Source organism: Rhincodon typus, chromosome 24, assembly GCF_021869965.1.
Source record: "Rhincodon typus isolate 14 chromosome 24, sRhiTyp1.1, whole genome shotgun sequence".
Taxonomy (NCBI): domain Eukaryota; kingdom Metazoa; phylum Chordata; class Chondrichthyes; order Orectolobiformes; family Rhincodontidae; genus Rhincodon; species Rhincodon typus.
In genome coordinates, this window is record NC_063355.1 from 29604455 (window position 1) to 29629224 (window position 24770).

At 41.8% G+C, this 24770-nt stretch overlaps 1 long non-coding RNA gene across 2 annotated transcripts in view; it reads left to right on the forward strand.

Annotated features, from left to right (window-relative positions):
• LOC125485957 overlaps positions 1-23746 on the forward strand; it is a 63477-nt gene extending 39731 nt beyond the window's left edge. Inside the window, exons 3-4 of one of the 2 annotated variants that reach the window (XR_007264681.1) lie at positions 2818-2873; positions 23333-23746. This is a non-coding gene — a long non-coding RNA (uncharacterized LOC125485957). The remainder of the gene's footprint in view (positions 1-2817; positions 2874-23332) is intronic. The other variant, XR_007264680.1, reaches the window with a different exon arrangement.
• Positions 23747-24770: the final 1024 nt, after the last annotated feature.

Consider the following 24770-nt stretch of genomic DNA (forward strand, 5'->3'; position numbering starts at 1 on the left):
CACACACTCTCTCTCACACACACATACACACACACAAACACACACTCTCTCTCACACACATACACGCACACAAACATACACACAACAAACACACACACAACAAACACACACAAAAGTTTATGCCCACTGGAAGAGGATCAATTGTTTATTGGACCTAAATTTATAGAGGGTTGACATAATTCCCTTGTTCGCTATCATAGGAAGCACAGGTCTAATATCAGGAGAGTGATTTAATAACATCAGGCATTGAACCATTGACAATTACCTCCAAATGCAAAACTAGTGTGGCATTTTGCTAGCATGTGGGTCTAGGACATCTCAGGCTGTAATGACCACTAACACTCCTTGTTTATCCACAACTCTTCAACTGCCATCAGAACCCAAGCCCTCAGCCATGTCAGTGCAATCCCCTAAGTAAATAAACATTCATCTCCTAAGAGCCAAACTGCCAAACTTGGAAATGATTCTGTCTCGCAGCGTTAGACCCAGCCAGTACTCTGACTCACTGATGGTGACAATACAGGCCCAAGAAGTAATGGGGCTGCCAACTCCAGTATTTCCAGGGGCGATGAATGATTCATTGCATTCACAGAGGGCAGTGTTTCGTGTAGCATTCACAATGTTTCATGCTCCAGTCTGTTCAAGTCACATTTCAACCTAACACTTTGCCATTTTTTCCTGCATATTACCTAGATCCCAATCCATCCAAAGACAGGTGAAGCAATGCTCCCTTGAGAAAAATGAGTGCTGTCAGAAGATCTGAGGATATTAATGGATTGAATCTAACAATGCTGGTTAATAGTTACCATATGAAGTATGAGTCACCTTCAACCTGCCCTATATGGGAATGAAGGTTTACTCTCCTTCCAGTCCTGTTCATCTCTCTTCCTATTTGGCATAAAAATGACAATAATGACTGATTGAAATATTAAAGGATGGGAGGATGTTCCTGATTTGCTGAGTCCATCCACTGCACCACTCAAGAAGATACTTGTCCAAAAGACAAACATTGTTTTCAAGAAGGATATTTCTAAAGGGATCAAAGATTATGGGGAGAAAGTAGAAACAGGGTACCGAATTGAATTGAAGGATGGCCATGATCTTATTGAATGATAAAGCAGGCTCAAAGGGCTGAATGGCTGACTCCTGCTCCTTTTTTTACATTTCTTTAGGCAAGCTGTGCTTCTGGAAACAAATCCACAACAGGAATATTGATGGCAAAGTGCTTGTCCTAAAAAACGAGAGCATTAATTTTACATTGAAAGCAAATTTGGGTCTGGTGCCCATCAGTAGCAGGGGCAGTCTTGGCTAGTTTTGGCTTGGTCTGATATTGCAATACTCAATCCTTCCTTTTACTTCTCTTGCACTTCCAGCATTTGACAAAGCAGTGCAGCATTTAGAGCCAGCAACAGAATTGGCCAGTGAAGGTGGGTATGAATTCTGGAAAAGAAACAGGTGGAAAGGGATGGGAAATATAACTTGCTCCAGTAAAAGTTGTATTTTCACTGTAAAGATAGCGAATCCCCAAAACGACTGAAGGCAGTTGAACCGAGGGTCAAATGAAAAAAAAGGCTTTGTTGTTGTGAATTTCCAAATGTGACAACTCCTAAGAGAAAAACAAAAATGAAGAAATAAAACCTGTAAGCTATAGCACACCCTCCAGTTCTTTAGTTGCAAGAAAGTTGTTGAAACATTTTTGAGGGGGATGTGCAAAGACCTCATACTAAATCACATCAATGTTGAGGTCAATGCTCAGAGCCAACACTGTCACCAGAAACTCCGGGGTTTACTTTTGCAAAGCTCCATTGCATCAAAAGTTCCTCAAAAGGTCCTCAGCCATACACGGTGAGTGTAAGACCCCACCAGTGGAACAGGCATTCTCAAAATCTCACTCAATCTTTATGTCCTCACACAATCAGTTCTCTGGGTTAGTTAAGGCAATAATAGATGGCTGTGTGCTCTGGCAATTTCGCCATCAATATGTTCTTCAAGGAGGGAGCTCAACATAATTGCTGAGAACAGCATATTCATAGAATCGCTACACTGTGAAAGATGGTCATTCAGCCCATCAAGGTCACACCAACTTTCCGAATAGCATGATACCCAGACCCACTCCCCTATAACCCTGCATTTCCCATTGCTAATTCACCTAGCTTGTACATCCCTGAACACAATGGTAATTTAGCATGGCCAATCCACAAAATCTGCACATCTCTGCACTGTGGGAAGAAACCAGAGCACCCAGTGGAAACCCACGCAGACACAGGGAGAATGTGCAAACTTCACACAGACAGTGACCCGAGGATGGAATTGAACCCAGGTTCCTGGTGATGTGAGGCAGCAGTGCTAACCACTGAGCAACTGTGCCGTATTTGTTGGAACTATTCCAATTCAAGGGGGTGGCAATTGTCATTTACAAATCAGAGTTTATAGGGGAGATGCAGAGTGATGCCAACACTGTGGGTTCAATTCCTGCATTGGCTGAGGTTACCGCGAAGGCTCAGCTTTCTCAGCCTTGCCCCTTGCCGCTTGCCTGAGGTGTGATGACTGTCAGATTAAACTCACCAACAATTGTCTGTCTCTTATGAGAGAGTGCTCCTCTGGGATTTTGGTGACTTTATTTTCAGACATGACACAAACTGCAGTGGTTCAAGAAGACAACTCAAATTCTCAAGCGCAACAATGGCTGTATAACCTGGCCTGGCTAATAACACCTACATCCTGTGAATGAACAAATATATATGCAGCCTTATTTTTGTCTTAGAAACATGCTGATACCTTTATGCCGTGTCTTTCATTTTGCATCTTTTGTCGCAGATATGGATTTGACTGCAATTGGCTCAGTGCTGCGTCTGTCTCCTTGTGAACCTAAGGTAGGTCTCCAATGATATGCCCAAATACAACTGTGTGGGTCCCTAAATGCAGATGCTAGTGCAATAACAAGTGGTGCCCACATTTCATCCTGTTTAATTCAACTTTCATGAGGAATAGTAAAGATAATCTCATAGGACCTCTTATTGTCATCATTTTGCGATTTGGATTGCAGCTGCAAAATTGCAACTGTGCAAAGGAATAGGGAATAAAATCCAAAGAACGCAAAGAACATGCACTCTGCAGAAACTATCAGAGGAGGTAAATTCCAACTCCGTTCTTGAAAAGATTTTTTTTTGCTATAGTTTTACACTGCTGCCTGTGACTTAACTCGTGCGAAATGAAAGATGCCAAAATCCCACAGGACCATAGGCTGCTCTTTCATTGGAGTGCATGAGTTCAACCTGAGGATCACCACACATCAGGAGAGGGACAGTGTTAAGAAAACAGGTCTTTCTCACTAACATCAGCTAGTTATGGTGTTCAAACCCATTGTGTCGGTGTCACTCTGCATTGCAAACTGGACATGCAGCCAACAGAGCCAACCAACCTACTTATAGCAAATCTTGTTCCCCTATTACCCCTGGTCTTGCTGATCTTAGCTTGAGATCAAATAACATCTTCATTATAAAATGGTTATCCAAATCCTCTATGGCCTTAGCTATCTCCGTTACTTCCACCAATTCCTTAACACTCTGAAATATATACATTCCTCTAATCCTGGATTCATGTGCATTCCCAATTGTAATTGTTCCACCATTAGCGGCCATATCTTTCGTTGCTTAGTCACCAAACTCTGAAATTCCTTCTCTTTACCTCACTTTTCCCCTTTAAGCCACTTCTGAAAAGCTACCTTTTTGACAAGTTCACTGTTTGTCTTCGTGCTGGAGGCCATGACAGCCCACTTGCAACATCCAGTTTATTCATCATAAAATATGGTCCAAAGCAAACAGGGACCATGCGTCTGTTCGTCTTGATTTCCTCACCCACATTCACCAATACGGAGAGGTTGTGTGCCAGCAGAATCTCACAAAGTCAGGGCTGAGATTTATTCTAGAAACATCAGTTTGACATGGAAGAGAAGGAAAATAAAGTACTGAGTCCAAAAAAAGCTCCAATTCAGCAATTTGAAAATCAGCTTACCAAACAGCTTTGCCAAGTCCAAAATCTGAGAAAGGGCAAGACAGATGCAGAGCGGGGAGTGGGACCATTTGTTTGCTTTCCTACTAATGAAAATTTATCAATAACCTTACTAACCTTGATAAGTGATGGATCCCGTAGAAGGCCAAGAATTACAATTATTTCTGGATTCATTTCCTCTGTTTCAAGTTTGTGCATTAAAGTAGCACAGGCACGATTTTATTCCAAACACATAAACAAGTGCACATATGAAAATGAAAGGCAATTGTGTCCTTTTCTTAAATCTACAAATTCTCCCAGATAGTCCTGGGAACGGATTAACCAGTTTTAAACCAGAAGGGTCACCAACCTGGTTGCCAATTCTGCTCCACTCCAAATATTTATCAGGATAAATTACATAACTACTTCATGTGATCTGCAGTGTACCTGCTTGTCGTAACCTTTGATTATAACTAACAGACACTCTGATGGAGGTATATTAAACGCCACGGGACTTGCTGCTCCTGCAGCTTTATATCAGCCTCACCACTAATAGCTGAAAACCTTAATATTAGAGACTCATGCTCTGAGTTGCCAGAGGCAGTAAAAAACACTCCATAAAAAGGGTCATATATAAAAGCCTGCAAGTGCGCTGTGCTATTACAGTAACTGGAATGGTACCTTCGACCCTGCAAAATGTTATCAGCTCACAGCACTCTATAAACCTGCCTCTTATCAATCAATCACATGGGGCAGGATCAATATTCTCCTCTAACAACTATCTGCCTTGTTTTGCAGTGCTGGGAACACAGAACCTCTCCTGGTAATGAACTACTCGACTCCCATCTTTCATTTTTTTATTTACTTGTGGTCTTGGTGCACTAAAAATAACAGCTACAATCGGCTTGAGATGAACCAAGGGCAAAATCTGTGGCCTTCATTCAAAGAAACTGGAGTCTATTCATTCCTTCAGATAGTGATCTCAAATTTGGTGCATAATTTAAACCATAATGAACATAAAAGCCAAATTATTCTATGTTTATTGAAAATTTACAGTGCAATGTTGGTCACCTCAATTTCTCTGTTCCCCTCATTCATTCTAATTTCCATTGAACACACTGCACTCCACTCTCTCAGGTCCATCCCTAACATTGCCAGTGAACCTGTTGACAAGGCCACAGTTGTTGCTTGGTAAACTAATATGACCTAAGAAAAGGTGGAATCTAATTCTCCAACACCGACACCCACATCTCCTTGGGTCATAAGGCAACCATTGAACAGCAAGCTATTATTTGTAAGACTTTTGCTGGCCTCAACTCCTCCAGAGAGCTTCCATCCATGGTCTTAACCTCATAGTGATTAACAAGGGTTGGGAGCATTCAATTCCAGAAAAGTTTAAACATAAAAATCAAAAAAAAAATGAGAGACCAAAAATGCAGGGCAATGAAGAAGTTATCATCAATGTGACAGGAAGTGGCAGAAAATGTAAATAGAAAGTGCAGCAGAAGTTAGAACCAGAATAGATAATAATGATGAAAATGTTAAAGTTTAAAGCTCTTTATCTGAATGCATGTAGCATTTGTACCAAACCCGAACAGTCCCCTTCCACTCCCTTCTGAAGTTCTGCAAAAAGGATTGCACCGGTAGACCTATTGTTTCCACATGTGCCTGCTCCACAGAACTGATCTCTTCCTACTCAATTTCTTCCCCCTGTCCATTCTTCACCCCCATTCCCCCCTCCACCCTAGGCCTGCATCTCTTCCAATTCCCTCCACCACTTTACCACTTGCCAGTTACCTGGCCCTAACGTCACCTGCTTGTTGACATTAAAAAACTTCACCCTAAATTCCACACAGCTCCTCCACATAAAGTGGTTGCTATAAGAACCTATTCAAGTCATAGGTAATGCTGGCATTTTTGTGAGGTATCTTTGTTCCAGTTCTACTCAGCTGCCTCACTTTCTCTTCTTCCGGTATCTAGATAACTGTATCAATGCCATTTCCTGTTCTTGAACAGAACTAGAAACATTCATCAAACTTGCTTTCAACTCCTTACCTCCAAATGATCAATTTTCAACTCACACTTTTCCTTCTTCACCTTCTCTGTCTCTGGGAGTACACTATCATCAAATATTCACCATAAGCCCCATGGACTGTCCTAGCTTTCTCAACCAACTTTCTCTCAGCAAACCTGCAATCCCAGGAATCAATTTGGTAAACCTTCACTTCACTCCCTTATCTAAAGTTTATCTTTTCTTAAGTAAGCAGACCAAAACTGCACACAATAATCTCAATGTGGCCTCACCAAGGCTGCAGTAAGACTTCCTTGCTCCTGCACTCAAAACTTCTTGCAATGAAGGCCGACACACCATTAACCTTCCTAAAAGCTTATTGCAAATGAAAACAGGGTGATTGTTGTGTGGAACACATCCATGTCAAGGTGACTCTGAGTTTCCAGTCTTCTGCTTTTTTAATTCTAGATTCCTAGTCTGGCATCTTTCAATATTGCTATGATGAAGCTTAAGGTAAACTCAAGGACCAGCATCTCACCATTTGATGTTGCAGTGTTCCAGACTAAGCATTCAACAATTTCACAATATAACTTCTATCCAACCTTTTTTTTGTGCGTTTATTTTGACCATATGTGCTTTTTTGAACAGCTGGTGATAATCTTGTATTTTTCCATTTATTTCACCTCCAAGTCCATCTTTTGCTACTTGTCTTGTCCCCGGATCATTCTGTTTTACCTTTCACCATCAATTCTGTTGTCTGTTAATCTCACCTGCCTTGCACCCTACCAAAGACTTGGCTTTACCTCATCTACCCCAGATTCTTTTGGACGTCTCTACCTTTGCTTAAAACCAGTTATGTCTCTAATTTGTGCCAGTTCTGACAACAGGTCATCTACCTGAAAAATTGCACTGGATTTAGGAAACCCAAATGGAATGGAGTCAGCTGTACCAGAAATTCTTGTGTGATCAGCAGCATTCCACCCCTGAGCCATTTTGAAGTGGGAAGTATGGGTAGGCTGATAGCTACCTCCTTGCAAGCAGCAGTTAAGATCATTAAAAGGCTAGTTAAGCCCAACGATCAGTGACCAACTGGGCATGCTCAGTCTATCACATGGGTGTGAGCCAAATGTCTAAAGGCAGTCTCCAGTTCGCTGACTTAGGATGGGTGCAGCAATCCCAAGTCAAACTGAGGTTCCCATGGCCCCTCGAATAGCCGCCCGCTACCATCTCCTCCCCCCCACCCCACCCTGACCTGGTCTCCCCATAGAAGCTATACCTACCTGGCCACATGTGTAGTCAGAGCTGCAGTCATAGGCTACCCTATGGGGGTATTTTCCCTTGATGGTGGCAGTCTAACAGCTGCAGCCATTTATATCTTCTAATTTATGAAAAGTGTTGAGTGACAGCTTTTGAGGTGCAGTGGAAGTATCCCTGCCTCTGAAGCAGGAGTCCCACCTGCTCCAAAAGCTGTGCCATAACTGTCTATGAAAATATCTGTGAGAGGTGCTGAAAGACTGCTTCCATCTTGAAGCACCTTCTCTGTGTCTCTCACACCTGTATCAGTGGGCTACAGCTCCTTCAATTCTTCAGGCTCCCTTATAGACCCTGCAGTTTTCAGAGTCCTACCAGCCATTGAAAGGCAAGCCATGAATCATGATTGGCCTTTCAAAATTGCATTGTGTCTGTAGCTATAATGCCATCTTTGCTCACTATTCATAAATCATTTTGAAAGCAGGATCCCAAAACTGAAAATCCGGTGCATTCTCTCTGTTTCTCTCACCTTAGATACTGCCAGACCAGTTGAGAGTCTCCAGCATGTTCTGTTTGAATTCACATTTTCAACACATGCAGTAATTTGCTTTTGGAATTATACTATTGTTTCCCCTCCCATGCACCCTTGGATCACCTTTTCCTAGAGGGCAGAATGCATGTCTTCAGAATCCATCATTGCCATTAAATTGAATGTGTAATTGTTGTGGACTTCATTCCTTTTAGCTGCAAGAAATCCTGACTGATTTCCCATTTCCCCAGCTCAGGGACAATGAGCCCAATTGCAATGCTCCTGTCATATCCCAGCTGAAATCAGTTAACTCAACACACACGTGAGGTTTGAACCCTGGAACCTTCATAGTTTTAGTAGTTCAGTGCCACATCAGGGACTGCATGTATTCAATGAGTTGGAGTGAAATTTAACTGTAATTTTTAGATTTCCTTCCTGTCCCTGTCTGAGTTTCCCTATTCCTCACAATGCTGAATAAACAAAAGGCCAAGAGGGTAGAGCATAAAAAAATTCATACACACATATCTACTGAAACTTTTGACATAAACTCAAATGTTTATTTCTTTAACTTGGAGACAGTAAGGACTGCAGATGCTGGAAGCCAGACTCAAGCTGAAGCTGGAAAAGTACAGCAGGATAGACAACATCCCAGGAGCAGGAAAGTCAACATTTCAGGCCGAAACCCTTCTTCAGGACTGGGGAGTTGGAGGGGAGCCCAGCTGTAAGTAGAGGGAGGGAGGATGGGGCTGGGCGAAGGGTAGGTGCAATGGTGATAGGTGGATGCAGGGAGGGGGTTATCAAGATTGGTCCATGGGAAGGGTGGAGTGGATAGGTGAGTAGGGAGATGGACAGGTTAGGTCAGGTCAGGGAGGTGAGGAGGAGGGGGAGGGCTGGACATGGGATAAGGCTGGTGGTGGAGGAATTTTGAAGCAGGTGAAGTCAATATTAAGGCCATTGGGCTGTAAGCTCCCAAGGTTCCATCCTTATTGTTGTTGGGGGGGAGGGGATTTGAGGGCAGAAGTGTGGGAAATGGAGGAGATGCAGTTGAGGGCATCCTTAATTACAGAGGAGGGGAAATTTCAGTCCCTAAAGTAGGAGGATATCTGGGATGTCCTGGAGTGGATCGCTTCGTCCTGGAGTGGATTGCCTCACTCATGGGAGCAAATGTGGTGAAGGTGGAGGAATTGTGAGTACGGGATAGAATTTTTGCAGGAGAGTGGGTAAGAGGAGGTGTAGTCAAGGTAGTTTGTGGGAGACAGTGGGTTTGAAACGGATGTCAGTGGTGTGTCGATTTGTGGAGATGGAGACGGAAACGGAAAGATCCAGAAAGAGGTGGGAGGTGTCAGAAATGGTCCAGGTGAATTTGAGGGCAGGGTGGAAAATATTGGCAAAGTTGATGAGCTGCTCAAGCTCCTCGCAGGAGCATGAGGCAGCACCGAAGCAGTCATCAGTATGGCAGAGTAAGAGATGAGGGATGGTGCCGGTGTAATTGTGGAGTAGGGACTGTTCCACGAATCCTACAAAGAGGCAGGCATAGCTCGGGCCCATGTCTATTAGATTGAGGTGAACAGCCTGATCTCAGTGACCATGGTCACATGGTCAGCTCTCCTTGTAATTCTGATTGTGGAAAGGTGTGATAGCCTTGCATGCAGAATGCAGATCCTGAAAGGTTGAAATCATTGTCTTTAAGGAAGACTTTAATGTTGGATCACTCATCAGATCTTTGTTGGTGGTTTTGGAGCCAGCCAAGAGCTTGGCTGTGTCATTTAGCCTGCATTACTCAGAGCACTCACAGAGCTCAAGAAAGGTTTGCATGACTAGACTTACATATGAGTTACATATAATCCATCCTCCTCATAGATTAGAAGTTCTAGTTTGGCTTCAATGCAGTCAAACTCTATCAGTGTTTTTTTCATGTTAGGAGGTGGAATATTTAACAGAATTGAGAGACTTCTTTATTAGTGTATCGTCGATCATCCACAAGGCTGTATTGAGGGCAAAGTCAAAGCGTTTTCTCTGGATGCTGTTTGTCCACACTGGGTGCAGCATCCTGCTGAAGTTCAGACCAATGCAAGGCTGTCAGGGTGAAGATTGTGTACACAGCATCCCCAGAAATAGCACTGCCAAAAGCATATCCCCTATCCCCGAGTATCCCTGCAATTGGACTATCAAGCAGCCATGCATATTTCTGAGGTGGAGCATTGCCAGGTGCCCCACCATGTTGCAAGCTTCAGACAGATTACCATTGACCTCATTGTGAAAGGGGATCCATCTTGAGGAATTCTTCAGCGTTCCTTGTTCAAGTCCACAATGCCTACTACTTTCTTTCTCTATCATCAGCATCAGACTACACAAAATAGGAACAGGGGTAATCCATTTACCTCATCAAGCCTGCTCCACCATTCAATAGGATCCTGGCTGATCTGACATTCCTCTTTCATTTTCCCGCCTTTTCTCCATAACCCTTGATTCCCATACAGATCAAGAATCTATTTCAGATGTAATGTACACAAGGATCCTGCAACTCACTGCTCTCCCACAGTTGCAAAGACTCACAACCTTCTGAGAGAAGAAATTCCTCCTCCTCTCAGTTTTTAATTGGTGCCCCTTTATTCTGATTCTATACTCTCTGATCCTAGACTCTGCCATTAGGGGAAACATTCTCTCAGCATTTACCCTGACAAACCCCTTAAGAAATAAAATGTACTCCTGACAGATGAGGCTCCTCAACAAGAGCCTGGATGTGTTGATGGAGTTAAATTGAAACCCTTGAGCCACTTGGTTAGCTTTGTGCATTTTCATTTAAATAAACCATTGACTAGTTAGGTAAAGCCAAACAGCAAAATCTCTATTACTTACTGTATCCCAATTAGTGGGCAGCTTCTGGGATCCACCTATGCCACAGAAACATGCAAATTAGACTTTTGATTGGCATCTCATCTAATGAGTGATGTCTCTAGAAGTACTGCTTTAGCAACACGCTGCTGTGTCAGGCTATAATACAATTTTATATCACATTTATAGATTGTAGTTGCATCTATAAGACGCGGTTTAAATCCTCCAGTGTAAATGAAAGATTTCCCTAAAGACATTTCAGTGATAACATTCTAATGTAGTCCAGCTTCCGGTAAGCATCTGTTCAGAGCATGAACCTGCCACATGTAGCACCAACTTAAGATGTAGTAGTCATCTTAATCTTGGCCTCTTCATAAAATATATCCTTCGCCTGGTAAGGATATGTACTCTTTTAAAAAAAATCCTCATTCAATCTAGTGTTGATCCAGACCATCTTCTTCCAATCAGCCTTAACACTTTTTTCCCTAAACAAGAACAATTCACATGGAGGCTGTGGTTTGCAAAGAAATTTCAAGGTCTGTCTTTACCTTAACTCCAAAAAGCTACAAGGAAACCTGAATCACAATAAGAGAGAAAAAAATCTTCAGCCAGGGCAAGTTTACAACAGCAATTGAGACACATGCAAACCATTAGGACTTTCAGTGTTCAGCATTCCATAACTGTCCCATGAGACAGGCAGCCTCACTCTATGTTTACACTACAGAGCATTACAATGCCATAAGTTAACTCAGTTTCCTACACAGCTCCTGGGCGATTTAGAGCTCCATCACTTGAGAAGCTGATTTTTACAGTTCTGCAGATTTCACACCATTGCAATCTGAGAGCTGATCTCATTCTCTTGGAATGTGCAGGCTGTAATCTCCAGATAGTATCCACACTTCAATTTCAAGAAGATCTTTGAAACCAAGGACATCTGCACAGCTGGCATGAATGCTGCACTGTGTAAGCACAATGTGCCATATTTTATGGGGTGAATTGAGATGGGATCCAAAGGGATGGCTGCCATCTGATGGGGTGCATGTTCTGTAGAAATTTAAGATGCTCCACGTAGTGACTTCCTTCTGACCCCGAGCAATTTTGCACCGTTACTGATAACCAAGTTCAGATGGTTATTAAAGCAAAGATCCAAACCAGGTCACCAACTGGGACATGGCTGGGGATAGATTTTGACTGGTGACTAAAAGCTGGTCATGTTTTATATCTCACACAATTTTTATTCCAATTGAAGTGAGAAAAATAAATCTCAGGAAGGAATAAAGGACTGGCTTCCAATTCACAATTAGCTCTTTTACACCAACAGTAAATAAAATAAGCTGTCCACTATAGTTTAAAAAAGACTCCTCCCAACAAAAGTAGAAGTGTTTTGAATAAACACTTCCCCTTACTGAGCCACCAGTTAAAATTTGGGAATATTTCATGACTGTAAGTTGCACGAGACTGTGGCAATGAAACTGCGCAGCTTAGGTCATACCTCTGGAGCACCAAGAGGCCGATACACATTAATCAAGTGAATTTCTCTCGGAGAAGGGGCACCTCCAGAGGAGTGCTTGCCAAAAGTCAAAATGCTGTTAGCAACACTAATTCATTTTGAAATGTTTCAATTTTTTTCCATGAGTTTCTGCTCTGTTTTTGGAATGCTTTTTCATTGCAATACTTGTGAGGTAATGAGAGCATCAAATTATCAGGAACAGAGGAGTCACTGAGTCTTGAGCAGTGGCAGTCACTGAGTTTGAAGATGTAAGGGAGAAGTCACTGGGCTAAGGTCCTACAAAGGGATATAGATAGCTTAAATGAATGGACTAAAATTTGGCAGATGGTACATTAGCCTGAGTCCAAGCAGGGTTGGGGCATGAAATGGTGCCAGCAGGAATTGGGAAATGCCAACTAAGAGCCACCAGCAGTCCCAGTCCTAACATAGAAGTTCTACGAAGATACGTTGATGCCCCCTTTAAAGCAGAAATTAAGCATCAATAGCTCCAAGATTTGAAAAGTAGTTGCACAGATTTTGTTTGTTAGCTGGCGTAATGCTTTCATCCAGCATAAGTCCAACATAGGGATAGTCAACACGGTTTTGTGAAGGGTAGGTCGTGCCTCACAAACCTTATTGAGTTCTTCGAGAAGGTGACCAAACAGGTGGATGAGGGTAAAGCGGTTGATGTGGTGTATTTGGATTTCAGTAAAGCGTTTGATAAGGTTCCCCATGGTAGGCTATTGCAGAAAATACGGAGGCATGGGATTGAGGGTGATTTAGCGGTTTGGATCAGAAATTGGCTAGCTGTAAGAAGACAGAGGGTGGTGATTGATGGGAAATGTTCATCCTGGAGTTCAGTTACTAGTGGTGTACCTCAAGGATCTGTTTTGGGGCCACTGCTGTTTGTCATTTTTATAAATGACCTGGATGAGGGCGTAGAAGGATGGGTTAGTAAATTTGCGGATGACACCAAAGTTGGTGAATTTGTGGATAGTGCGGAAGGATGTTGCAGGTTACAGAGGGACATAGATAAGCTGCAGAGCTGGGCTGAGAGGTGGCAAATGGAGTTTAATGCGGAAAAGTGTGAGGTGATTCACTTTGGAAGGAGTAACAGGAAAACAGAGTACTGGGCTAATGGTAAGATTCTTGGTAGTGTGGATGAGCAAAAAGATCTCGGTGTCCATGTGCATAGATCACTGAAAGTTACCACCCAGGTTGATAGCATTGTTAAGAAGGCGTACAGTATGCTAGGTTTTATTGGTAGAGGGATTGAGTTTCGGAGCCATGAGGTCATGTTGCAGCTGTACAAAACTCTGGTGCGGCCGCACTTGGAGTATTGCGTACAGTTCTGGTCACCGCATTATAGGAAGGATGTGGAAGCATTGGAAAGGGTGCAGAGGAGATTTACCAGGATGTTGCCTGGTATGGAGGGAAGGTCTTATGAGGAAAGGCTGAGGGTCTTGAGGCTGTTTTCGTTAGCGAGAAGAAGGTTAAGAGGTGACTTGATAGAGACATACAAGATGATCAGAGGATTAGATAGGGTGGACAGTGGGAGCCTTTTTCCTCGGATGGTGATGGCTAGCACGAGGGGACATAGCTTTAAATTGAGGGGTGATAGATATAGGACAGATGTCAGAGGTAGGTTCTTTATTCAGAGAGTAGTAAGGGCGTGGAATGCCCTGCCTGCAAAAATATTAGACTCGCCCACTTTAAGGGCATTTAAATGGTCATTGGATAAACATATGGATGATAATGGAATAGCTTAGGTTAGATGGGCTTCAGATTGGTTTCACAGGTCGGCGCAACATCGAGGGCCAAAGGGCCTGTACTGCGCTGTAATGTTCTATGTTCTATGTTCTATGTTCTTCCCAATCTTTGATCCACTTACTGTCAACTGGGTGAGCATTAATTGAAAGATCATACAGGAAGCATTCATACTGCCAGAAGGCAATTAATTTATTCCCTTTGTGCAATTACTAAGCTCATGGGCCTGTGATACAGCAGACTGTAGGTGGTATCCATTCAATTTCTCTCCCTGATTGGTAAAAGCAGAGAAGATAATGGAGCAAGGAGCTTGCAAGGTACTAGTATGATCTTCCTGAAAGGTGATATTGCTGCTGCCTTAGTCCTCTGCAAAAAGGTCACAACTGCAACTTCCCATGATGTGTTCATATATTTCATGGCTGACTGTGAAATATTAACGTCTTGCACTAAAATCCACACAAACTAATTGTGAACTCCTCCACACCTTCCAACATGCTCTGGAAGTAGCATTCCTGCTGGTGGAATTTCAGTTCAGTTAATAAAAGGTAGTCTCGGCCATGGTGACCATGAAAACTATCATCAATTGTTGTAAAAAAAAATCAGGTTCATTCCTGTTCTTTAGGGAAGGAAATCTACCATCATTACCTGGTCTGGTCTACTTACGACTCCAAATCCACAATAAATGTGGCTGACTCTTAACAGCTCTCAGAAATGGCTGAACAAACCACTCAGTTCCAGGACAATTAGGGATGGGCAACAAATGTTGCAGCTGCTTTCCCACATCCCACGAAAGAATTGTTGGTTTAGAGGCTGCACCCTGAGCATATTCATTGCTAAGACTGACCTGATCTATTGGCAAGCCATATTTCCTCCTGCAGTTACTCCTGCTCACTCATGTTTTCCTGCTCCTTTGTGTTCACTGATTCATCCATTGCAGAAATCTCTTACACCTTATTTCACTGTAGATGGAGAGTCAATTTTTAAACTGTTTTACAAGGATGAATACAAGTAATACAAGGCTCTCCTCTTCAGTATTAGTTGTGCCCTCATTCAGAATATCTGATGAACCCAAAGAAGAACAACACATGTTGCCATATAATAGCAAGGCTCAGCAGTAGCTGATGCATGGCAATGCAATGATCTCCTTAGATAGGCAGGCAGATTGTGTATCAAAAGAGAGTTCATTACAGCAGAAGGAGAAGGGAAAGATGGGCAGCCAACCTGGTTATGCAAGTCTTCCAGCCTCACCTACTACAGTTCTGTGCATTCTCCCTCTGTTACTAATTATATTGGTGGTTTTCTCTCCTGGTTTCAGCACTTGCATTGATGTCAGCCTTCCTCCTGATTGAGACATCTCCCTGCTGTTGTTTGCCATCCTTTCCAAAAAGCAGAGTGGGAATGGCCGTTTGTGTGTGCCCTGTTGAAGGCCTCCAGGTATGGTGAGTTAGCTTCATGTATTGTGCAGCCTGAGGGAGAAAAACAGTCAGTATAGGAAGGAGGGCAGAGTCCCTGTGAGGGTAATGGTAGGTTCTGACTGTGTAACTGAATGGTGAAGTGTCTTGGGACTAGCAAGGACACAAGATCAGATAGAAGAAAGGATCAGTTATATTAAAGGAAATATATAGGGAGTCTTTGATACAACTTTGCCTCTGGTCTCCCATAACAGTAAAAACTGGACATGGATATCAAAGTATTGAAGAATCCAACAGATATTTATTATAACTACTAATTATATACAGACTTTACATCTATAGGTACATCAGTGTCTGGGTTATCATTAAAGTACAAGGTTAGAATTGATCAGTATGCTTCCAGTAGTGTGTCATCCTTTAAATGATTCCTGGCAGGTTGGAGTACCTTCGGGACGCATGCTATAACACAATGTGATATCATAAGCGTGTCTGTTAAAGATATACTGACTGGGAGACATTTACCTTAATAGTTCTGTTGAGATCATTCAACTTTTTCTGCCAGGTGAAGAGAACAGTTCTTGGGGCATTGACATTTCTCTCATTGCTTCTGTCCTCTTTGTCTAGGAAGCCAGAATATGTCACTCAAGAAAATGACCTATTTCTCACTACTGACCTGCTCCATGAGAACATTGTCTAACATCAGTGGTAGGAAACTTGTTGGAAGCTATTCTGAGGGAATTAAGCTACAGAATTAAGCTGAGAATTAAGCTACACTTGAAAGGCAGAAATTAATCAAGAATAGTCAGCATGGTTTTGTTAAGAGGACTTCACATCCATCCAATTTGATTTAATTTTTCAAAGAGGTAACTAGATGTTTAGATGAAGGCAATCCATTTGGCATAGTCTACTTGGACTTCAACAAGACTTTTGACACGGTCCTGCATGGGAAATGGACAGCAAAAGTAAGAGCCCATGGGATTCAGGGAAATTTGGCAAATTGGATGCAGAACTGGCTGAATGGCAGGAAGCAGAGGGTAATGGTTGAGAGGTCATTGTGTGACCAGAACCCTGTGTCCAGTGGGGCCCTGTAAGGATTAGTGTTGGGGCCCTTGCTCTTTGTGGTAAATATAAATGATTTAGATTTCATTGTAGGAGGGTTTGCAGATGATACAAAAATTGGTAGGCTGGTAAAGAGTTGGAGGATAGCCTTAGATTACACAAAGTAATAGATGGGCTGGTCAGGTGGACAGATCAGTGGCAGATGAAATTCAATAGAATATGTGAGGTGATGCATTTAAGCAGCACAGACTGGGCAAGGGAATATACCATGAGTGGTAGGACCCCGGGAAGCACCAGGGATCAGAGATCACTTGTTGGGAATATAGACTGGTCCCTTGAGGTAGTGAGACAGGTAGATAAAGTAGTTAAAAAGAAGGCATTTGGGATGCTTGCCTTTATTAGACAAGGCACAGAGTTTAAGAGCAGGAGTGTGATGCTGGAACTGTATAAAATGTTGGCTAAGCCACAGCTAGAGTGTGGTCTCTCATTCTGGAATCTGCATTATAGGAGGGATATGATTGCATCAGAGAGGGTGCAAAGGATATTTACCAGGATGTTGCGTAGTCTGGAGAGTTTCAATTATGAAGAGAGATTGGACAGACTGGAGTTGCTTTTCTTGGAGCAAAGGAGACTGATGGGGCATATGATTGAGATGTATAAATTTATAAGGGACATAAACAGGACAGACAGGAAGAAACATTCCCCCCCATGGTGGAGGGATCAATGACTGGAGGCATAGATGTAGGAAAGTTTTTTTCACCCAGAGGGTGGTGGGGATGTGGAATTCACAGCCTGTAAGGGTGTAGAAATCCTCACAGTATTTAAGAAGTATTTAGCTGTATAATTGCGATGCCAAGGCACACAAGACTATGTGTCAAGTGCTGGAAAATGAAATAAGTATAGTTAGGTGGTTGTTTCCAACTGGCACAGACTTGATTGGCCGAAGGGCCTTTCTCTGTGCTGTAAACCTCTATGACTATGATTCTATCCATGACAAATTCTGTAAACTCAGGTATCCTGGCTGCAGTTATTTTCTCCACAAATTTTGAAAGACCAGTTCCAAAGTTCTGCTTAAACAGTAATTTAAATTTAGATAATTAGCAGCTTGGCTTGTATATTAAAATGTGGCCCAATCATGAAAATGGGTAAGTCCCTGTCCAATGCTTGCATCCGTAGCCCAAGATTCAAGGTTCATCTCAAATACATCATACAACATGAGGGAGCAGTGACATGGTGTTCAAAATGTGAGAGGAATTATGGGGTCAAATGATCAGCGAAGGACGGCTTCCAAGATAAGTTGGGAGCATTTAGTTGGAAAATTTTCCTATCCACTATCAGTACAAACCAGTCATGTTTAAAGTTTTCAAGAGGTAAGAGAACACATGTTTCTCTGGTGCAGGAAGTCCAACTGATTCCCCACCAAATCTTCAGCCAAAACTGCCCTGTGCAATTCTCCTTACTTTTGTTTATTTGAAGGCTTGACCTTAGTGTTTTGAATGCTATGGAAGTTGGATAATGGAGATATACGTGGGTTAACTTTCACAAATTGTGATCAGAGCTGAGAGGGAATGTTGAACAATCTTTACAAGAATTAGGAGAAATTTACTTTTGCCACAAAGCAGTGAATTGGGGAAAATGACTCTCAGCCAAAGGGAGTTATGATTTTTTGTTACAATGCTGAAATCGCTTCAGAGATTTTGTTCATTTCTCCAGTGGATATCTGTGTTAAATACCAGGAGGATCATTTCAAAACCCGCTTTAAGCTTTACTTGATGGCAGTTGACCCCAGTGAACTTCTGTTGGGAACAGGAAGAAGGGGAAAAAACTCAAATAAAGAAGTATTTGAGCACAGGACTGGCAGCGATAAGGGCAAGTGTCAAAATCAACATGACGTTGGTTCAATCATTGGAATATCAACAATAGGCAATAGCTGATCAAGGCCGGTTAGGGCTAATGCATACCCTGCTACTTCAAATTTTTTTGTGTATTCATATCATTTACAGATTTGTGGTTTATTTTAACAAAAGAACTGATATCCAGGACTGTCATGTCGTGAATTTCACTCCATTAACTCCCTGCAGTGGAGAAACTTTATTAAGTTTCCCTTTCTCCTTGTGAAAGTTCACGTCCAAAATAATGATTAATCTTCAGATGGGAATTGAAGTTTTGCTGTGTGCCATTTTGAGTAAGTTTTATTTGTGCACACATACATTAACTAGCATGAGAGAAGTGAGAATTTGTTGCAAATATGTTAACTAACATTGATGAAGTTAAGAAAAGTACTCAGCCTACGACAATACAAATTGCACAACGTCAGATAGAAGGAACATAGAAAGACCAGAAAGAAAGGGACACTCAGCTGTTATTGTATTTCTTCACCAGATCATGTACAGTTTACTCTATCATAAATGCTCTATTATTCCCTGGATATAATCAGACAAAACTCCAAAGTGTGCATAAGAAAAAGAGTGAGGGAGAAAAGGAAACAAATGTGATTCATTCTCAATTCATTCCCTTTAATCTCAGACATTCTCATTATTTGAAATGGGTTAACAATCATGTCAAAACAGTACAAAAATAAACTTTGCATGTTGAGCTGTGTACTAACAGAGGAAATTAAACTCCTGTTCATTAAATAGTGTGGACAATTTATTCAGTTTAATTTATTTAAATTACAAAATCTGCACTTCTTACTCTGAACAAAGATTAAACTGATAACTAAGATGTTTTAAGGGATCCAAGAAGGAGAAAGCAAACAAAAGAAATTGCTATGCAAAAAAAAACTGCCTATGAGATTCTGAGTCTTAACATTTCAAAATCATTCTTTGGGGCCTTCAGGAAACTCAGCCCTCAGGCGAACCCAATAAGTCTTTCACTGAGACGGAAGGTTTCTTAGTTTTCCTTTACTAAATGTCATTGATGTTGGGCTGTTTGATTAGTCTTTGCTGCACCTACTCTGCCTTCTGTCGAGATCGCTCTCAGCCCAGGCTCTGCCTCTGCTTATTCCTGCATTTTCAGGGGCTCGAGAGGTGCTTGAAAGCTGGATTGAGGCCCAGACTGTCTGGATGCAGCCAGCACTGGAAGGGCCCATTGTTTTCTTTGGCAAGCAGTTCAGTATTTTTCCCTTTGCTCTCAGAGAGAAAAAAAAAGCCTTCACCAATTTGCAGCCACTGACCTAGGGAGGGGGAGGAAGGGCCAGACTTGCTTTCCACCCTTTTCCCCTGAACTAATCTGACTCTGTCTGCTGGGTTCTCCTATCTCTACTGACTCAAAGAAGGCGGTTTCAGCTTTGGAGAAAGAAAATAAAAATGTTTTTCCTCAGCCTCTTGCATTTAACTCTTTAGCTGATGATAGTTTTTTTCTCCCCCATATTGGGTTTGATTAAGGGCTCTGATGAACAATCACCGGACTCAAAACATTAACTCTGCTTTCTTCCCATAGATGCTGCCAGACCTGCTGAGTTTTGCCAGCAATGCCTGCTTTTGATACGGGGCTCACTTCTTTCTGCCATTTTTATCCTTCGCTGGAACTCATGGTAGCAAATGGATGCTGGATCTCACCAAGTGGTCAAGAATGGAAAATCTGCCCAAAGCATTCCTCTTTCATTTTCTATTTTCACAAAAGGGATTTTCTCAAAAGTGCAAATAGAATGATGAAAATGGAGGGTGAGAGAAAGTTGACAAAGCAAAGACGGCCAGAATTTTACCAACTTCGTAAATCTCCTGACGTCACAATCAAGAGTAAATCCCACCCTGGTCATTGTAGCCATTCACCCCCTGCCTGATTTTACCATAAGGCAGTTGATTAGAAGGCCATTTCTGCAAGCACCAAACAGTTAAGGACAGGAAGTGGAATCAGCACTTCGCTGGCACAATGGGCGTTCCACAGCTTTGTCTTGGTGCCAGCCCCTCCAAGAGAGGTGGGTACATCTGCTGCAGGGAGAAAGCCAGGGGACCTCAGGATGGAATGCTCTTAGAAGATAAAATGCAATGATTAAGACTATTTGTAGGCACATCTTTAGGGCCAACATATTGTGTAGGGGATGACCTCCTTCACAGGATAACCTGAGATGTCTAGTGGAACTGGATCCTTGCCAATGGATAAGTATAAGGATCATTTTGGACCATCAGCCCAACAACAAGCTTTTGGATTTCTGTGCTGGTCCCATATCAAACCTCTCGAGACCAGGCTGGATGAGATTTTGCCCCAAAGTGGTTGAAAAGAAAACTGAGGAATTTTGATACCAAGACTGAAACATGATAGCCTTTCAATGTGACTGGATCTTTTGGAAAGAGCTCACTGTTACAGTTTAGAACATAGTAGGGTTCTTGAAAATCTTTAGGTGACTTGATAGAGGTGTACAAAGTGATCAGAGATATAGATAGAGTAGACAGCCAGAAACTTTTTCCTAGGGTGGAGGTAGCTATTACAAGGGGGCATAGTTTTAAAGTGAGTGGAGGTAGATACAGGGGAGACGTCAGAGGTAGGTTCTTTACTCAGAGAGTGGTAGGGGTGTGGAATGCATTGCCGGAGAGGTTAGTGGAGTCGGCCTCATTAGGGGCATTTAAGCGGCCATTAGATAGGCATATGGATGATAGTATAAGGTAGGAGTGGAGGTTAATAGACCTTAGGATTAGGGTAAAAGTTCGGCACAACATCGTGGGCCGAAGGGCCTGTACTGTTCTATAATGGTGACATTTGGAGGCTGTGATGGCTATTTCAGGGGCTACTGCCTTCCATTGCTACACAGATCACTAGAAATTTCAGCCAATCAGAGCAAAGCACTTCCACTTTCTGTTGTTACTCTCAGAGATATTTCTGCAGGAAAGGCAGTCAAGGATAGTTACTCTGTGTGGAACCACAGGGTAACTTTATCATAGGACCAGCCTAACAGCCATGAGCAAGAGATAGTGAATAAGTAAATGCTGTGCCTTGCAACATTTTGCTAAATTCAAAAGATATCAAGTTTTCTCGCATTTGGCCAGATACAACCAAACCACATCCTAAATCTTCACAAACTTGTTCTTTCTAAGCTTCATGTGCATTCCAGTACTGCAGTGAGGGACACTCAGTGTTACTGTCATTTCAAACCAGAACTCTTTTTGCATCACTTGGAACAGTTACACACAAGCTGCAGACTAACCAAATGGTTCATGTTCATTTGTTTAAACACACGCCGAAGTGCAAGATGATTGTTTATGCTTCACTATCTGCTTTTTCAAGCTTCCAATTTCTCAACACTACTGTTGAATTACAAAGAAAAGGTGATGGACAAGCAGTAGAAGACGACCTAAACAGAAAGATGGTTCTTCATTTCAGTTTACATGGGCTACACTCAACACTTAAAATCTGAAATGATAGAGAGGGTTCTGCAGGTATGAACGCGAAGCTTTGCCAAAGCTCAGGCTGGGTACCATCCTTATTATCCTTTCTCTGGTCACACTCAGACACAATGTGGCCGACTGCCAAGAAGGCTCTGTTTGAAAGGTTGCTATGTAGACAGCATTCTAGGATCTGTCCTACTTTTCCTTTTTGCAGCCAAGCACAAAAATTAGTCATAGGCCACACTGGCACACAAGGACTCTGTATCATTCACTCCTTCCAATACAAACACACACACATATATCCTACACCATGAAGAACAGGAAATCAATTTGTGGAGAGTGTATTTGGCCAAGCAGAGCACAAGGGAGTACGAACCTGATAGTTGGAGGATGAGCATGTTCTTCCTCAGCTGTAAAGGAAAGAGATTTGAGCCTCAAAATACCTTCATTTAAATGAAGGACGCTTTCTAAGCACGAATATTCCTTTCTGACATTGCATACCAAATCCTGCATGGTTTACTGGCAACTGTGAAGGAATCCACTGTCCAGCCTATGTAGTCATGTATCTCTGTCTGACAGACTGCCCTGAGTATATGGTAATTCTTAGGATCAATTACAACAGAGCCTCAAGCATCACGGTCCTATTGTATTGTAAGGCCTGTGATTTATATTTATTTTCATATCATTTATATTAGAGTTTTGAAATTTGAACTGGTGGGATGTGGATCTGTGTATGTGAGCAGGATTTAATGACTGCTGTCAGTATTTCTGAAGAATTTTTTAAACCAGTACGAAAGAGGGGAAGTCACTGGGTGATAAGAAAATTTGTTTTAATTGGAATAGGTTTACAGAAGAAACATTATGAAGCATTAGTTTGCTTTCTGTTTGGAAGGATCAGGACTTTTTCTTTTGGCTTAGCAGTTAAACCCAAAGCTTCAAAAGCTTTTGTTGGTCAGTTCACAGCAGTCCTGATTGAAGTTAGGTGTATGAGACAGTTTCTCCTCGAGAAAGGACCTGGTGCAGAACAGTTAGGAAATAGGTTACCTCAGCATCGGGATTTTCGTTTTAAAGCTCCAGACCAAAATTGTTTAGTTAGAATGCAGAAAAGGTTACTTGAAGCTGAAAAAGTCTAAGCTCAGTTGAGCAACTAATCAAGAAAGAGGCTATAAGACTCTCAGAACTGATAATTGAAAGAAACAATTGAATCAAACTTATAGATAGAGAATATGATAGAGAAGTGAATTCTATCTGGTGTTTGAGTACTGTAATATGATGATGTTATATGTATATAGTCTGTTTATTCTTTGTTACCTTTCTCTTACAAAACAAACATATTTTATTTTTAAAGCCAAATCTGCAATATTGCATTCTTGTGTTTCAGTGAAGTAAATAAAACAAATTTATTAAATAAAAACAAAACAAAACATGATTCCCTCAAGCAGATTTGAGTCTGGCATCTGACTTTAATAACATAAGCTGGGATCATAACACTACAGTCAAAGCTTTTTTAGACTGTGGGCTTGGGCTCGAATCTTTCACAACTGCTTTAACATGCTGGAGGTTCAGTCAAGTAGGTTGATCAAATTCAAAACATGGACTGTTTTTCTCTCGACAGATGCTGCTAGATCTGCTGAACCTCTCCTGAACCTCTCTGTTTTATTTCAGAGTGAAAGACACACCCTAATTTGTATCAATGGCGCTGAGGTGGAGGAGATCGAGAGCTTCAAGTTCCAAAGAGTAAATATCACCAACAATTTGTTCTGGTCCATCTGTATCGATGCTACAGTCAAGAAAGCATACAAATGCCTCTACTTCCTCAGAAGGCTAAGAAAATAAAGTATGTCCATAATGACTCATCATTTTTCATAGATGCATCATAGAAAACATCCTTTCAAGATCAAAGCTTGGTATGGCAACTGCTTATTCCAAGATCGCAAGAAACTGCAGAGAGTTGTAAATGCAGCCAGGTCCATCATAAAAACTAACCTTCCTTCCATTGACTCCGTCTATACTTCCCGCTGCCTCGGGAAAGCACCCAACATAATCAAAGACCCCCCCCCCCACCCCAGTTATACTGTCTTTCCCCTCTTCCATTGGGCAGAAGATATACATATGTGAAAACACGTACCAGCAGATTTAAGAACAGCTTCTTCCCCGCTGTAATCAGACTTATGAGCGGACCTCTCATATATTAGAGTTGATCACTCTCTGCACCTTCTCTGTAGCTGTAACATTATATTCTGCATTTTGTTATATTACCCTGATATACTTATGTAAGGTATGATTTGTCTGGTTAGCATGCAAAACAGTACTTTTCACTGTAACTCAGTAAATGTGACAATAATAAATGAAATCAAGATTTCCAGCACCCATAGTAGTTTGCTTTTATTTGCAATTTTGGGTTTGGTGCTTTCCTTAGTGTACAAGATATTGATCCCGGGATACCTTCATTACAGCAATTTTATATGCAGCAATTTCTATCTCAATCTGTCCAGTGAATCCAGAGCAGCAATCAAGTCAATCAATAAAGTATTCAACAATATTGTCAAAGCATCTTACAAACTGCATCCCGTACAATGCACCAAGAAATAAAGGAGACAATTAAACATTGGGGACACTACAGAAAGGAACATCAGGCCAATTTCTATAATGAGGAAAGCAGGAGAAACTTATACTTTTTGACTTACAACGATGGTTCTTCCAGGTATATCCAATAGAAATGTATTGTGCAGTTAGCAGATTGAAAACATTAAACTAGAAAATGATATTTAATTAAACTATGGGAGTCTATATGAATCTAAAAACCAGGAGTAGGCCATTCAGGCCCTCAAGCCTAACTTGCCATTTCAATAAGATTATGCCAGATCTGATTGTGACTTCAAGTCATTGCTGCCTACCTCTGATAACCCTTTCACCCACATTCTTATCAAGAATCTATCCACCCTCCACCTCTACACCTAGAAGATCAAGCGCAAAAATCTCCAGTTAGGGTAATGGAGATGAGCTAGAGAGAGACGATTTCACAATGTTTCTGTATAAATAATTTAACACTTGCAAAATGGTCTTTATAGGAAGTCTTGTGGCACTGTTATAGCGTCCCTTC